Here is a 15034-nt window from a genome sequence, read left to right as displayed (position 1 = left end):
AATTCCTGTCCTGGCTCTCCCAGTGAACCATCGTGTGCCTTGATCTGTCAGGCTAGTGGCAAAGTGCCCTTTGGCATCACTCCTCTTGACAGAAGTGAGTGACTGAGTGTTTGGGCTGGTGAGGAGTTGCGGTCTTGCTGCTTAGCAAATAACAGCAATAGCTTTTTTTGCAAAGGAAGTTTTATAACAGCTTCGATGAAATAGTATTTTCAAAGGACTCACATTTTTGACACTAAACCAGAACATTCAACAGTGTTGTCAGTCATTTGCATTAGGTTTCCAGAAGTGCTAATTATAACTTTATTGCTGGGGAGGCAGGTATGGTGGATTTTTGCTTCTGATGCTGGTCCTGGTCACGATTAGTACACAGAGAAGTTGATGGTGAACTTCAGGAGGAGCTGGATGTGATTCCAGGGGAACCAAGTCGTGTGTGGGGGCTGGAAATCAGCTATCTCCTTTGATTCATGCCACCTTCTTTGCACAAAGTCTACTTTGCAGATTTTGTGCATGCACATGTGCTGGGAAGGGTAAAGAATTTCATGCACAAATTAAGGAGGCATAAAATCACAGCACTGGAAATCTAAAGCAGGCTACATGGAAAATAAGGTCAATATAATAGGTTAATTAAATTGAAGTTGAGCAATTACTACATTTCTGTACAGTGAAAGGCAGAGTTACAACTGTAATCAAGTCATAGAAATACTCTGGGTGTTCGAAACCAGAAAGAAAAGGAATGAGTGTTTTACACTGCAGCGTGAATAAATGAGTGAATAAATCACAGGCACTTACGCTAAAGCAGGAATTGTCAGAAAGAAGAGCCTAATGATCTATTGTGCCCACATAGAAGCATTTCTTCATTTGAGATGAATGCTCTGTAGGCTGAAATGCTTGAATTGGATTACCTTACCGAACTGAGCCATGAGGGAAAATCGCATTTGGGGACTGAAGAAAAAAACAAACAGCATCAGAATCTCAGCATCTTGACAGCAAGCTTCCAGCAACCAGATTTTATGACCTAATAAAAGTAAATAAAAAATTTATCTTCCCTTTTCATGGTAGCCTTAACTGTAATGCCCCTTTGATGGTTAGCTGCAAGTCCTGCTCTCCAGTGCCTGCAGTATACACGTTTGCACATGCATGCACAACATGATGTATACCGTATTTCAGTTTACAAGATTATTTGGGAAGAAAGGCTCTGCAGAGATGCAATAATATAATTTATAATTTGTTTTTATGAGAGCCTCTGAGGCTTTGAAACAGATACATTTCCATGCAGGTGGGAGGATAGGTAATCATTGCAAGCAGTGCAGCTGGCAGAAATAAAGCATGAAGAGTACAGCTTGCGTACCAGCTTGATGCAGTGAGGAGCGGGGTTCTCTGGCCCTGATCCAGAGAAGCACTTAAACAAGCTCTTTATCTGAAGCACAGCCGTAAGTGCCTTTGTCCCTTACTTATTAGAAGGAAGGTGTCACAGCTTGCATGGCTAAAATTTAGGAAAACAGTTGCCTAATATATATGCTAAAGTAATTTTATGCCAAAAAAGGGACCCGGAACTGTCAGCAAATCATCCAAATACCAGCTTAAAGCAAGTTGGTAGTAACTTCTGCTTCATCTACTTGCTGGATGTTTGTTTGATCGTCTTTCACAGGCTGGATTTCTGAGTAAACCCCAAAATATTCTTGCTGTTTCCACCCATACTTCACCTTCACATAATCTCTTGGGTTTTATTATTCTTGTGAAAGAAGTTTTTTGCACCAAAGAGTCCTGCCAAAAGTTCTGATCCTGCAGACAGTGCTGCATTCAGCACTTCCCAGCTCTCAGCAATCCATTTGGGAAAGTGGGAAGTATTTGCAAGGCTCGATTCTAGACAAGCAACAAAGTTGGGGGAAAGAAATTACACGCCTTCTTTTTTTACTGCTGCTGCCTGTTTCGCTCTGTAGTCTTCCAAAGAGCTACTGAAATGGCTCAAGTGCTGTCCTGCCACCATGTGAGTGCAATTAATTAATCTGCAGCTTTGAGTCTCAGCACAATAGCTAAGTACCAAGAGGTCTGCTGTCTCCACATCCTTCAATTTCTCTGTCTCCAGCCAAGCTGCATTCATGATTTTTATTGATTCAAGTGAAAACAGTTGCTGAGTTAAGTGTCATGTTAAGCCAAAATTGTTACAGCTCTGAAATTGTTACAGAAGGCTCTGAACATACAAAACCAATGTCTGGATTAAGATTTTAGTGTTGTTTAAAATTTTCAAACCTTTTAGAAGCATCTTCAAATTCTCTTAAAAAGTAAATGTTTATGTTAAAGTAGAAACTATAGTTTGCTTTCATGTAGAGTAGGCAAAAATAAATCAAAATTGTTGAAAAAAAAAAATCACTTTCTCAAATCCTGGTCTTCAGTATAACTTAGCAGACAGGTTAAATACTGGCTTGATACAAGAACTCAGGAGTGTGAAACTGAAGTGAATATCAATTTGGAAACTTACTTTTTTCTATTGGAAAAGAAGACAGAAAATGTTTACTGGTACCACACATGTGTGATCTCATCCCACATGTCGATACTCCTGCAAATCCTGGAAATCCAGAGTCCTGAAAAGCTTAAAGGTCACATTTGATCTGTAAGAGATGATAGCACATTTAATAAAATTGGGGGATAATTTTCTCTTTTGAAACCTGGATTATTTTGAATAATTCATTTCAGTGTTGTGCCACCCTTCTCATAGTCCACAGTTCTATTGGTCTTGAATGCCACATCACGCTGCTGCTGGTGTACTGGTGTAAGAAGTATCTACGGAACGCTCGGATAACGTGATCTGGATTTCTGCTGCCTATGAATTGAATCTGCCCAGCTTTGCAGCTCTAACAGACCAGTATCATCCCCATTCCCAGATTCTCCACCATCGTGACTCAGAGTGATAACTGAATCAGTACGTATGTTTGGTTACAAACGCGCGAGGAAAATCTGACTGTGCACGCGCAGCCTCGCCAGCTGTAGCATGTTAGAACAGCGTGTCTTGATGCAATTACAGGGAAGATGGTATCAGCCTCAGGATAAGCGGGATAAATAATAAATGATCAGGTTAAACCATTAAATCAGAACGGCTCTTTTCAATTATTTCTCCTGCTTATTCAGCTTCAAAGTATCTGTTAGAAACCAGAAATTAATCTTGACCGCCTGGTTACTTGAAATGCTGAAAGTCATAATCTTTTCAGAGCAAGTCTTTTTGTTGCTGTATACGCACGACCTCTTTTGAAACTAATAAATCTTGATACCAAAATGTTTCTTTTAAATCAGGAGATACATTTTAGAAAATTTATGCATATGCCTCTTCTGAGTAATTGTGTTGCCATTGTTCTGTAGAGTCTGACTGCTTCTTTATATGAGGAGTAAGGACTGGGGAGGAATTCTAGCATTCCTGCTTATTTAGGTTGTGTGTTATACTGTCCTGCTTAGACTACAAGAACCAGACTGCACTATTTAGTTATAGGATTAAGCAAAATGTTTTAAGAGTAAAAGAAGATGAACTGTTTATCTTCTGTACAGCTTTAAGAAATTTCAGAATTCTGTTCTGGTCATAAAAACCACAAACAACCCCAAAACAATGTATCTTTTTGTTGATTCAGCTGATTTGAAATACAATTTCACATTTACAGTTGGATCTTAAAGCACAGTCATTGTTAAAGGTTAAAAGCATGTTTTAGAAGTACTTGCTATCGTGTACAACAGCCACTCACAAGGCATTGTATCACCAGTGTCTCTTGCACAAAAGCAGACTGTCTCTCGTGGAGCTTCTGATCAATATTCTGTGCGCATCAAGTGCAAGTGTTAATCTTGCCATATTTCCCAAAGATCCTAATTCTTAATTCCTCCTGAATCAATGCTGATAAGAAAACTGTGTTTTGGGTAGTTCAACTCCTCACTAATAATACAATCAAAATGGGAAAGTGCTAATTATTGTGCCTGAGAGAATACAGAGCCGGGATGTCTGAGCACTGGAGAATGATGGATGCTGGCCTTTCCTTCTTCTGACAGATAATGTTTTCTACAGTATTGATGAAGATATCAGAATGAAGTTTTGCTACTTCAAGAAAAGGTGAATGATCATTTTTCAAATTTGCAATATATGCAGCAGTGCTTATGTTCACTCTGTGAAATTTCAGTTCTGATGCTTATAAATCCGTGGAGGCCTTGGGGATATGACTTGAGCCGAGATAAATCATGTGGGCAAGCGGACAGATGGTACCCAAAAAGTGCAAGTAGGGTTTTCCCTGAGGATAGCAGCAAGCTGACATCCCTCTACCCCCTTCGCCTCATCTGCTCTCTTGCAGCCTCAGTGCACTAGCGGTCTTTGGGGAGCAGGGAGAAGTAGAGGGAGATTAGATGTAATAGTTTGAGAGTGTGAAATATGTCTGGGTTTTTTTCCGATTGGTGCCGCTGTCCCGAGGGGGCCAGTGAGCCACCGCCGTGATTGCGCTCTTCAGTAACCTGTCTGTTAAGTCTGGAGGCTCATGCACTAAGTAGAGCGTTTCCGAAAGTGGGTGCGGGAGCCACTGGGTCATGCCAGATCTAACCCTGGTGTGTCCATCGGCTCTAAGGGCAGTGGCTCTGTTACCTGACCGACAGCCAGACATTAGCAATACGGTACGACAAAGGGCATCCGGTATTTTTAAAGTATGTTTTTTCATCGCCTTCAAAGCAAAAGTCATGGCGGGTCCATCACAATTATATCGTTCACTGAAATCTGAGTCAAGGGGCCAAAAATCTGAGTAACTTTCCTATTCCCATGGCAACATCTGACAAGTGTTTTTGCTACTGGCTAAGGGGACAGTTCTCAAAGGTCTTCGGGGAGAGAGACATTTTCCCACACTGATGCAGTTCGGAGCTGGTTGGCCTGTGCTGGTGGACGTGTGTGAAACGAGGGGTAGGGAGGATGGATGCTGCCTGCGGGTACCGCCGTGTGGGCATTTCAGTTCGGACGGGACGCTCAGTTTCGAAGCGAGTTACCCAAGCGAACTTCTCTTGGCAGCGACGGGTGGTCTCGGAGCACCGTTGCTCTGACGGGGGACCTTGTGCCCAAGGAGCACGGCCAATGCGCCCCAGCTCGGACCGTGGGCCAGAAGCCGCGGGCGCGGGGTGGCAACGGTGCCCACTGCCCCCACCAACCCCGCGCCCCGGTGCCCTCCCGGTGCTGCCCGGTGCTGCCCTGCCCGGGCAGGGAGGTGCCGCAGAGGCGGGGGTTGAAGGCAGGACCGGCTCCGCGGGCGCCCGGTCGCAGCCCCTCCGCCCGGTACCCCTCTCCGCCCGCCGGCCTCCCTGCCGCAGGGGAGGAGGCTCCGGGCGGCGAGAAGAGAGGCGGCTCGACCGGCACCGGCATCAGCACCGGGCGGTCCGCGGGGAGCCGTGCCGAGCCGAGCCGAGCCGCGGGCGGCATGGAGTGGGAGCTCAACCTGCTCCTCTACCTGGCGCTCTTCCTGCTGCTGCTGCTGTTGCTGCTGCTGCTGCTCTGCCTGCTCCTCCGGCAGCTGCGGGGCTCGGCGGGCAGCGTCCCCGGTGCCCCCCCGCGCCGCCGCCCGCCACCGCGGCAGCCCTGGGGTGCGTGCCGGGAGCTGTGAACCGCCCGTCGCCGCCGCCGCCGCCGCCTCGGGCCGCCCGGCAGGTGAGTCCGCCGCTTCTGCAGGCGGCGAGAGGCAGGGAGGGAAGCGGAGGGGGAGAGAGGGGGGTGGCCGCCCCCGGGGGCCGCCGCCGGTTGACCGCGTCCCCTGGGAAGGCACCGGCTGGGCGCGCTCCTCCGCGGGTCCTGCTCCGGCCGCTTCCCCCGCTGAAGCGCTCCCCGTCCCGACAGCCCTCTGGTGCCCCGCTCTCACTGGAGTGGCTGCCTTTGCAACGCAAAATTCAGGGGAAATTTGAAGGTGAGCTCGCCCTGCAGCTTCTACTTTCTTACAAAGTATTATAAAACTCCCCTCTGGCCCTCTTTGCGGAAGAGATTGTGTTGGCTTTACTTTGGCATTCGGAGATCTGAATTTGACCCGATTAGAGCATTTTTCAATTTAGCGTTTTCCAACGCAGAAGACTATGCTCACGCTTTTTAAATGACTTTTTTTTTTTAACTTTTTTAAACTTTAACCACATCTAACCCAGTTTTCCTCCTTTTATTCCACAGGAGTTATTCCCTCGTATGGCTAAAATGCTAAGTAGGCTTCACTCCCTGTAGGTGGGGACAGACCTGGCAACATCCCACGGCTGACCTCTCCCCATCCCTGATGTCCCCAGGGACCGCTTTGGCCCCAGCACAGCAGCTGTGGTTCCCCAGGCGCTGCCTGGGGCTGGTGTCCATCATCACCCTGGGGCATGGTGCACCCTCCTGCCAGCTGCCCCCACCCTGTGCTGGGCATCAGGGGGGCACGGAGGAAGCAACTCGGCCACTGGGCCTTCAGGAAACTCGCGCTTGAGGCAGACCTTTGGTTGCCCTCTCACAGCATCGGTTTTGGTAGCTCTCTTGTACCATAGTGGCTTTTGGAGAGAGAGCTCAAGCAAGTGTGAGTTCTGTGGTTGTGTATGACCTGCACCTTGATACAAGTTTTGATCCAGTCATTTATTTACAAAAGCCTCTCACCTTTCCCGTGTTTATCAGTACAAAAATCTATGAGAGGAGGATTTTTGATGGCTGAAATGGCACGTGGATACCTGCTGGGTCCGTGAGGCAAAGGCAAACTGCTCGGTGATGCACTACATTAGGCTTGAGGTTACTGAGCCATCGGGGTGGCAACTGGCAGGGCAAGGAGGTAAAGCTCTTGAGTGAGTTTCTGCACCGTGGCAAAGGGTGGACACAGATTTGTCCTTAGAGGAAGGACACATGGAGAAGTTAAGGATAGGTGCTAACAACTGTGCAGTAAGCTTGGCAAAAGGAAAATATTTTATAAATACTATAGAGCTGGTGTTCTTATTTAAATGCGTGGGGTTTGGTGGTTCTTTTTTGGGTCACATTGCAAGGCAGCTGTTGGGGGCGGTCTGGCTGCAGAAGAGCAGGCAGCCAGGTCTTCAGCATTGCCGTGGGGTGTATTTTACAGGGCAGAAGGCTGCTAATTCAAACAAGCGCCTCTCGGTCTGCCTTATTCATGCCTGCTGTGCATTTCTCTGTGGTGAGGTGTTGTGCTGCGAGGATGAGGCCACTGTTAAAGGCCACAGAGCCCATATGATATTCTGGCTCCCCAGCCCTCGCTGGAGTGAATCTGAGCCCTTCTCTCCTTCTGCTCACTGATGGGTAACTTGGCATGGGGGGAAGTATCTGTCGAGGGTGCAGGGGTAATGTTTAAAACAAGTGGGAGAGGCCCTCCTCCATAGAGTGTTGGCATTGCTTTGGCTCTTCTTCCATCTGGCTGGCCCTGGCTTTTCATTGCAAGCTTTTGAAATTGTTGCACACCCTGTGATTTATGTCAGTCTCTTATTTGCATCATTATAGACCCTGTCATCTCCTATACAGACTGTCCCAACATGCAGTCCTGCTTGCCAGGGGCTTTGCGAGATATAGGACATTTTATTTGGGCTACTGGTATGGGAGGCTTGGAGCTGATGCCATCCTGCCTCACATACCTCGGGCCACGAGGATTTGCTGTCTGTAGCCAGCTGGTAGGAGCTGGTGAAGTCAGGACTGTGGCTTCCACTGCCTATGGCAGCCCTTCTGTGGTTCTTGGACCCTGGGGCCATAGCTGGGCGACGCAGGTAGGAATGGCAGTGCTCCCCCATGCCCTGTGTGCTCCTGCATCAGGAGGATTTCATTGCACAGGGTGACAAGGACAAATTCAGCTCGGCTGAAGGGAACTGTATCTGTCAGATTCCCACAGAGCAGGTGCACAGGCGAGGGCCAGAGCCTCAATTCTCTCTAGTCCTGCCGTGCCTCCTCCTAGCATCTGGTGCCCCAGCCGCCCTTCTGCACTCTTGGGTGGGCTTTTTCAAAGTCACGGGAAAATGATGAGGAAACAGTACTGTGTAGGTTTTCCTGCCTGTGACCCGTCAACCTTGTATCTGTATGGTTTTCTGGTTCTTCCTCTGTGAAAGTGGTGGGAATGACTTTGGCCTCACGTCAGTGATTAGAAAGAAGAGTGGCTAATGGTTTTGCTCAATTAATATAAGTAGCCAGAAAACTGTAAAGCATATTCTGCGTGAGCACAAAGAGATTACCTTTATACCCGGCTGACTTTGCAGGTAAGTGCCCCTGAAGTATTTCAAATCAGGTGAATGGTTGGGGCACTTTTAATAACTTGATTTGCAGAAGCACTTCATACTTACTGTATTGCATGGAATAGAGATAATCCGATTTTTGTAATGACTCTTCACAAGCGTGACTGACAGGGCACAGGCTGAGTTACCTTTATAATAGATGATTTTCCTCTGACATATATGCATTTTACACCAACACAGTGCAATAGAAAAGCTTGGGGGGGTTACTCAGTTAAACATTGAGAAGTCAGAGGATTATCAGCTCTTTGTTTTGTCTTGTTTTGGTACTAGTACTGCATCTCAGATGTCCTAATTTCACAAATACCTGTAGTGTAGGAATAAATACCCGAAACTTCCCATGCAAGTAAGATGAGTGCTCCTTGTAAGTAATCTTCGTATTTCAATGTTCTCACCTGCAGCGTAATTTGGAAGGACAACCAGGGGAGTTGTTTGACACCACACACGCAAGGGGCATCAAACATCTCCACCATTCAAGTGAATTTCCATTTCTTGATATGGATTTTAGGGCACAGCTCTGGAGGTAACACCTTCCCCTCTGGTGGTATGGTCACAGGGCAGAAAGGTGAATGGAGGTCAGGCTCTTCTGCGCAGATGTTGTACCTGATTGTTTTTCCAAATGAAGATTGATGCTGCTGATAGCCCTTTGTCCTTTTGCTCAGAGAGGAGGGCAGGCCACCTCTTGCACAAAGAATGCCTGTCCCACAGTCCAGAGCTCTTCTGGGAAGTTTCTAAATTCCCAGTGTCCAACTTCACAACAGAAGATGTGCATCATTTTGTTTAATCAGTGACCAGAGTCAGAAGTAAGCTGAAGGCTCTAAAAGATTAGCCATATGAATCGTCTTGGGAAGACATAAACAAATAAACAGCAGGGCAAGAGAAATACAAGATGTGATCATTAGTAGTAAATTCATTCTGAGTTTGCAAAGCAACAAAAGTGTCCTGTGTGTTGCTGAACTGCATAGGCATAGGTATCCTGTCCTAGGAGCGAGTAAGGTTTCCTTTCTTTTCAGCCCTAATGTGCTGGGCACTGTCAGGACACCTCATTACTAGGCTGTTGTTGACAACCAGAGGGAATTCAGATAAGAGCGATGAAAAGCCTGTGGGGAATTCAGAAGGAAAGAATAAAATAGTTAAATATGTGTGCTTTTGTTAGCTGGCAGCTATAGGGGAACACGATCATCTGCAAATACTTAAAAGATATAAACACTGAGGAAGAATATGATTTATTTAGCACAATCTGTAACTAGGCATAACGACACAGAATACGGGTAGGGACTAGTAAAACTAATAGCAGGAGAAGGTACTTGAGGATAAGGTGCGTGAAGTCAAGAAATAATCTCCCAAGGAAAACACACAAAGTTCAATGTCTGTATGTTGAAAACTAGACAGTGCACAAGAAGGAATAAAGATGTGCTTTTCTGAAGAGGCACTGACTATGTAATCACCTCTTTTCCCATCTCTACATTAAAAGACACAAAGGCTCAGTGGACCAAAATCATTTCCAGTGAGGCCTGAAAAATTATGCCAGAAATGTCCTGCTTTGGGCATTTGCAAATACTCTAAAACAAATACAACAACCTATTTCTTTTTCTGGTAGTTAATCTAGTATGAATATTTTCACAGTAACATGTAGTGTAGCTCTACTCACAGCACAGCTTGCAAGACCTGCTCAGTAGCTTTGATTTCTCAGCATTCCCGAGAAACTTTTTATTGTTTTGCTTCCCTTCAAATGCTGTTGCATCTCTCAAATTTTACTTTGAAAACCTGCCTCTGTGGAGGGCTATCAAAACTCCCACAGTCATTTAAGACCTGTTTTGAGGTGCCTTGGTGGGACTTCAGCCAAACAGGTTTTCCGTTCAGGAGTATTGGCACATCTGAGCTGAACCACCCACTCCTGCTGCTTGTGTCATGCTCAGAAGACTCAGTGCTGGTTTGAGAGTCCCAGCTCCTGGACTCGGGTGGGTGGATACAAATCTGTTTCTATTTTCAGAAAGCTCTCTAGGTCCCATGATGCAAGGAAGTTTGAAAGGGAAGAAGGTCGTCAACCAAGGTCTTGAGGTTGCATCTTACTCCTTGTGCAGAAAAGAACTGATCCTTTTTTCAGATAGCTGGAAAGGACTCTGAATGCACAAAGCTTTCAGTACAGAATATGATGGTCCATCTGATTTGGGCTTACAGAATAAATTTTTTTGTTGTTGTTAGATTGATCTATTAGTTTCCCTCATGGTAATGACTGAAAGTTTTAGAAAATGGGGAATATGTTACTTGATGTAGTTACAAAAATTGAAGTATGATTCAGTTCTATGAGAGATCTAGACCATTATTGGAGGAATTGTTTAAGAAAAGCCTCACAAATCCAAATGTTACATATTTTCAGTGTGACTTTCAATGAAATTCAGCAGCATATGCTTCAGGTGACTCCTTTCTGAAAATGCATGTACTTTATTTTTGATTTCAGAAAAACTTCAGAATACAGCATGTCAATAACAATGGTCTTAAAATGATATTCCACTTTTTCTGGGTATTTTTTTTAAATAATCAAGGATAGAATGTATATCCTCATTCTGCTTAGTTTATTATTTCTGTCTTTATGTGTATTTTTCAGAAATTAATTTTGTACCCTTTTTCTGAACCTGTCTTTACAGAAACAGCACTCTGCAAAAAGGGTTAAAAGGCCAAGTTCCTGCATCTTCTGCTGAATGTTAAACCTTGCTTTCCTTGCTGTAAATACTATTTTCCCTGTGCTTATGTTTTCTAGAAGCAGTTAGTGAAATAGCTCCTAATACAACCTTTCTCTCCAGACTGCTGCAATGGGGTGATCACAAGCTTGGTGTGTTCCTGTGCCAGTGAGGGATGCTCTGTTTAACATAAATGGATGTAGAGCAAAAAGTACTCAGTTGCTTGCCTTTGATTTCATTTTCAATACCACAGCCAGGAGACAGAATATGAACTGGGAAGGTTGTTAAAAGATGATAACAGCAAACGTGAGGACTGCTTCCATTGCCTCTCTCCCACCACCTGCTTGGTGCTTTGGACTGATCTCATCCAAGGGTCTTTCTCTCATCTTTAGCTTTTCATGACCCCAGATTGCATCTGGCCTGTTCGGACTGGAGCCTTGTATATGCTGAAATGGCATGAACTGCTGAACTGGGGTGATTTGTGTGCCATGTGAGCCGTACCCGCTGTGCTGGGAGGCCACTTTCTCCTAGTACCTCAGCGGTCATGCAGAGGCTGCTTCATGATCTTCCCAGGGTGCAGGCAGTCCTACAAGGCACAGTGACTAAAAGCAATGAACCTTATTTTGGTTTGTTAAACAGGAACTGTGTTAGTGTAAGGCAGTGTTAATGTAAGGCAGTGGTGGAGGCTGAATCCAAGGGAAACTCTTAGCACTAAGGTGAGACGTTTCTGTTACACTCCTGCATAGCTATTTTTCATTTTGAAGTTAGTTTTTTTTGTGCTCTCCTTCCAAACGAAGCAAGCCTGCACATGCCTGAGTATCCTTCATACAGATTAATGTTACTGTGAGCTGTTTCTTTATCAGTGGTATATCAGATATCAGAATTTAATAATCAATGTGCCTGATAATATAGTACAAGTCCTAATTTTACAGTTGGTATAGTACCAATATTTGTAGAAAATTTAAAAGCATGTCAGCTATATCAAAACTTTTGCACAGTGATCCATAACATGCAATACACCAAGATTAAAAAAAAAAAGACAAATATAATGCTAAAAATTAATTCCATGACTTGGCTGCAATAACTGTGTATTGACCTAAGAAGCACAGAATGACCTAGAGTTTTTTTCCTTATCTCCTTATCCTACCAAGTATCTGTAGAAAAAAATTATCCATTGCTTCTGACCTTAATACTGTCCCCTTTTAATAATGTTTGGGGTACCCAGTTAGTGATTCAAAAAAGCAATTTGGATTGTCTAAGCGACTTTGTAGCAGCTGATGTGAGACAAGTGATTATTAGAAAGAGCATGATGGATGTAAACTTAAAACCAGACCTGGAGCCTATAAACGCATGCTGCTGTTTCTCCCATGTGTGATTAGCAGGACAAATTTTCAACAATACCAAGACAGGAGGTGAAAAGGAGCTATAGGGAATTGTTTTCCTAAAGCTCAGCAGTCTGTGAGCTGCACTGTAGCTGGTCATTTGCGCATGCCTTATTAAAATTTATGCTGCATTAAGGAGACTGTCAAGAGGCAACTCTTTGCCTTAACAAATGGTAATGAAGTTTTCAGAGGTATCTGTTCTTTCGCAGAAGATCATCTATCTTTGGTAGAACAGGTTTTGCTGGAGCCTTGATTGATTGCTGAAGACAAGTTTAGCTATTCTGCTTGGTGAGAAAGGATTGCTGGTGTATACTTTTCCTCTTTTGTTTTCTCTTTCTTTGGGGTGATTGATGTACTCAAACCAGTCCTTTCCACATGATGTGAATGCCATGTAACATCAGACATGTGATGAAACTCGATATTCCCATGCTGAAATTGATAAAAGCCTCCCAAAACCCCGCTCAGACTTCATATTATGACAGTGTCGCCAGCTTGCTGACTCTTTGGGATAGCCCAGGGCTGCGTCTGTGAGCCCTGCGGGATGCTGCCGGCCAAAGGGAGCCATGTGGGGAGTGAGGGGTGGGCAGGAGGTGGAGGGGAGCAGGACAAACTACAGGTGTTGCCTGTAGAGAGAGGAGCTGGCTTGTTTACTTGCAGGAGAGGGCAGAAACAGGGAGGTTAAGAGGAGTGGGACAAGCACCTGGGTGGGTTTCCTGGAGAGGGGTGAGGGTTGGGGAGGGGTGTCCGTTGCCTGCTGACCTGGGCAGTAGTGATGCCTTCCGGAGAGCCTTGGTGGGTGTCTGTCAAGAGAAGCAGGTAAGGATGCAGAGAGATGGAGGGGCTCAGGGCAGAGGAGATCCAGGAAAAGCAGATGGCATATATATGTATTTTGCTTTACTTGGTTTCTGATGTGTAGGAAAGAGCAGAGGCTCTGTATGGTGAGGTACCTCTCCAGAGGGAAGGGAAATGTGTTTGGGGGTTTTTTTTGTCTTCTTCAGCCAAATAATTTCCAGGAAAATAGTGAGATTTTACAAAGTATTAGATAATGAGACCTCTCATGCTTTGCCAAATCTGGGCATGAGGCAGACCCTGAGGCTGTGCAGGAGAATTGCTGCCTTCATCTTTGCCTCTGGATCCTTGAAGAGGAATCAGCCACCTTGTGCCAGGCATGGCTGTATTGGTTTTGTGTGGCAAGGTTTTGGTAGCAGGGGGGGTTACAGGGGTGGCTTCTGTAAGAAGCTGCTGGAAGCTTCCCCTGTGTTCGAGAGAGCCCATACCAGCCGGCTCTAAGACGGACCCGCCGCCGGCCAAGGCCGAGCCAATCAGTGATAGTGGTAACGCCTCTGTGATAACATTTTTAAGAAGGAAAAAAAGTTGGGATGGGGGTATTCGGCAGCTGGAGAGAGGAGTGAGAACATGTAAGAGAAACAACCCCGCGGACACCAAGGTCAGTGAAGAAGGAGGGGGAGGAGATGCTCCAGGCGCCGGAGCAGAAATTCCCCTGCAGCCCATGGTGAAGACCATGGTGAGGCAGGCTGTCCCCCTGCAGTCCATGGAGGTCCACGGTGGAGCAGATATCCACCTGCAGCCCGTGGAGGACCCCACGCCGGAGCAGGTGGGTTCCCGAAGGAGGCTGTGACCCCGTGGGAACCCCGCGCTGGAGCAGGTTCCTGGCAGGACCTGCGGATCTGTGGAGAGAGGAGCCCACGGAGCAGATTTTCTGGCAGGACTTGTGACCCCGTGGGGGGCCCACGCTGGAGCAGTCTGTGCCTGAAGGACTGCACACCGTGGAAAGGACCCATGCTGGAGCAGTTCGTGAAGAACTGCAGCCCGTGGGAAGGACCCACGTTGGAGAAGTTCGTGGAGGACTGTCTCCCGTGGGTGGGACCCCATGCTGGAGCAGGGGAAGAGTGTGATGAGTCCTCCCCCTGAGGAGGATGAAGCGGCAGAAAATAACGTGTGATGAACTGACCGTAAACCCCATCCCCATCCCCCTGTGCCGCTGGGGGGGTGGTAGAGAATCCGGGAGTGAAGTTGTGCCCGGGAAGAAGGGAGGGGTGGAGGGAAGGTGTTCTGAGATTTGGTTTTATTTCTCATTACCCTACTCCGGTTGATTTGTAATAAATCAAGTTAATTTTCCCCAAACTGAGTCTGTTTTGCCCGTGACAGTAATTGGTGAGTGATCTCTCCTGTCCTTATCTCGACCCACAAGCTCTTTGTTATATTTTCTCTCCCCTGTCCAGCTGAGAAGGAGGGGGAGTGATAGAACAGCTCTGGTGGGCACCTGGCGTCCAGCCAGGGTTAACCCATCACAATGGCAAGGGAGGCCCTTCACGCCCCTGGATCTAGCAGGGGGACCCCAAGCCAGCACATGGGGAGCTATGGAGGGATCTGTTAACGTACTCCCCAGCACTTCTATAGGGGTTTCAGTGTCTGCGCAGAGGTTTTTCTGTCTGCAAGCCTGCCGGAGGGAGGCACATCTTGCTTTAGGGTGAGGTGCCCTCTTTTGTTTTAAAACTGGGGAAAAAGAGAGAGTATATCTTTATGGTCTTTTCATAAGCCCCTAACAAAATGTTCTTGTTAAGAGTGATTTATGGTAATTTGTTGAAGTGATGTAAACCACTTCCATGTTAAAATGCACAGTTTGGTTAAAATAGAAGTCTTTACATTTTGTAACTCTGATCTACTGAAGTCTGCTTTAACTGACCTGTCTCTGTCTGTTGCCCTGATTCAGATATGAAA

The sequence above is a fragment of the Harpia harpyja genome, chromosome 2, assembly GCF_026419915.1.
Source record: "Harpia harpyja isolate bHarHar1 chromosome 2, bHarHar1 primary haplotype, whole genome shotgun sequence".
NCBI lineage: Eukaryota > Metazoa > Chordata > Aves > Accipitriformes > Accipitridae > Harpia > Harpia harpyja.
This window is presented reverse-complemented; position numbering follows the sequence as displayed.